At 35.1% G+C, this 2,789-nt stretch overlaps 1 long non-coding RNA gene across 1 annotated transcript; it reads right to left on the reverse strand.

Moving 5' to 3' along the window:
- Positions 1 to 214: 214 nt before the first annotated feature.
- On the reverse strand, positions 215 to 2,484 carry LOC149479233 (uncharacterized). The gene is made up of 2 exons (XR_016317203.1): positions 2,063 to 2,484; positions 215 to 696 (listed from the first exon to the last, which is right to left on the reverse strand). It is a non-coding gene; the product is annotated as an uncharacterized LOC149479233 (long non-coding RNA).
- Between the last annotated feature and the right edge of the window lie 305 nt (positions 2,485 to 2,789).

The following is a 2,789-nucleotide window of genomic DNA, read 5'->3' on the forward strand; positions in this document are numbered from 1 at the left end:
TACTTGATATTATTTTTAATTTTTGATATTATGTATTTTTATTGAAATTGATTCCAGAAGATTACTAGGAACTTTAAAAATTCATTTTGTTACTTTTATTAGTAGGTACGATCCTAATAAGTATGTTAGTATATTCAAACAACTTAAAAAAGTGTGACTATTTTACATCATTATTTCATTGAATAATAATCTATGAATTGTATACAATATCAAAGCTTTTTAAGAAATGTAGAATTATTATCATACATATGATGTTACCGGCACTGTATTAAATCCGGCATTGTATACAATTCTTAGTAAATGTATGTTATTCCGAAAAATAGTCGGAATGAAATAAATTATAGGTATTCGTCACATAACACATTACCTAGGATACTCTTAAATCTGAACTTTTCCTACGTAGCAAACACATTTGCAAGTGTGGGTAGTTTTTGGGGTAGCTATTAACCAATATGAGGTCAAAACTAATTTCCAAGATGGCGCCGACGAAAATTTTACATCTTTTCGTCATGGGTGTCATTTTCAAGGTTTTGGAGTAGCTCTTAACAAATATGAGGTCAAAACTAAAATCCAAGATGGCGCCGACGAAAATTTGACTTTTTTTCGTGATGGGTGTCATTTTCATGGTTTTTGGGGTAGCTATTAACGAATATGAGGTTAAAACCAAAATCCAAGATGGCGCCGACGAAAATTTGACTTTTATCGTGATGGGTGTCATTTTCATGGTTTTTGGGGTAGCTATTAACGAATATGAGGTTAAAACCAAAATCCAAGATGGCGCCGACGAAAATTTGACATCTTTTCGTCATAGGTGTAATTTTCTTAATAATAAAGAAGTAAACTAAAATAAAATAACAGATTTTCGTCGGCGCCATCTTGGATTTTATTTTTGACCTCATATTGGTTAATAGCTACCCCAAAAACCATGAAAATGACACCCATGACGAAAAGATGTAAAATTTTCGTCGGCGCCATCTTGGATTTTATTTTTGACCTCATATTGGTTAATAGCTACCCCAAAAACCATGAAAATGACACCCATGACGAAAAGATGTAAAATTTTCGTCGGCGCCATCTTGGATTTTAGTTTTGACCTCATATTAGTTATTAGCTACCCCAAAAACCATGAAAATGACACCCATGACGAAAAGATGTCAAATTTTCACCGGCGCCATCTTGGATTTTAGTTCTGACCTCATATTGCGTAATATCCACCCCAAAAACCATGAAAATGACACCCATCACGGAAAGATGTAAAATTTTCGTCGGCGCCATCTTGGATTTTATTTTTGACCTCATATTGGCTAATAGCTACCCCAAAAACCATGAAAATGACACCCATGACGAAAAGATGTAAAATTTTCGTCGGCGCCATCTTGGATTTTATTTTTGACCTCATATTGGCTAATAGCTACCCCAAAAACCATGAAAATGACACCCATGACGAAAAGATGTAAAATTTTCGTCGGCGCCATCTTGGATTTTAGTTTTGACCTCATATTAGTTAATAGCTACCCCAAAAACCATGAAAATGACACCCATCACGGAAAGATGTAAAATTTTCGTCGGCGCCATCTTGGATTTTATTTTTGACCTCATATTGGCTAATAGCTACCCCAAAAACCATGAAAATGACACCCATGACGAAAAGATGTAAAATTTTCGTCGGCGCCATCTTGGATTTTAGTTTTGACCTCATATTAGTAGCTACCCCAAAAACCATGAAAATGACACCCATGATGAAAAGATGTAAAATTTTCGTCGGCGCCATCTTGGATTTTATTTTTGACCTCATATTGGTTAATAGCTACCCCAAAAACCATGAAAATGACACCCATGACGAAAAGATGGCAAATTTTCGTCGGCGCCATTTTGGATTTAAGTTTTGTCAAATTGCTTTACCCCACCAATCCGTTCAACAACCCATAAAAAAAGAGGATCTCAGTCAACATAATTTTTAAAACATAATTTTAAATTACAAATAACTGGAATATGAAACTTATACAGTTTACTCTTATAAAGTATCAAATATTTCAAATCACGAAAACGACAGTATACACACAATAATCTTTTTCTAATTCGTTTTTATTTTTGGGACGAGGAGCGATACACCCGTCCTTCCAAGAGCGCTTCTGAGCGCGGTCTGACGACCCGCGAGAGCGAAATGTATGAAGAAATCGACAAGTATTTTTAATTTAGCTTATAATTGAAATAAAATTTTGATTTAGATACAAAAAAATTATCACAATCTATAAAGGACTATATATCCCTCAATAATTTATAGGTAAGAAGATAGATTAGGCTTTTAATTTTCTTAAAAGTGTACCGGTTTAGACCCCATTTTTTTGCATTTTATGCGATCATTGTGCTGGGAAAATCGTATTTCAGTGACAATTTTGTATGACGTCGTACAATTTTTATAAGATGATCGTATAACTGAATATATTATCTTTAAATTAAGATATTACTTTGTTCTCACGTGTAAGTGCTTTGGGTTAAAATTGTACCGTAAAATAGCGGTTTTTGTTAAAAAACTGTTATAGCACCCTTAACTTTTGAACTACCGCACGAGCCGAGCGAGCGAAGCGAGCGAGTTGCAGCAGCAGCCGGTGCAAATATGTAAATAGGTAGCGAGGAGCGAAGCGACGAGCATCTTAGGTTAACTTTTGAACTACCGCACGAGCCGAGCGAGCGAAGCGAGCGAGTTGCAGCAGCGGCCGGTGTAAATATTTAAGTAGGTAGCGACGAGCGTGTGACTAAAGTATTTCTTTAATATTGTATATAGTAAA

The sequence above is a fragment of the Colias philodice genome, chromosome 20, assembly GCF_061535455.1.
Source record: "Colias philodice isolate Cphi_HAF_F1 chromosome 20, ilColPhil1 Martin Lab GWU primary, whole genome shotgun sequence".
NCBI lineage: Eukaryota > Metazoa > Arthropoda > Insecta > Lepidoptera > Pieridae > Colias > Colias philodice.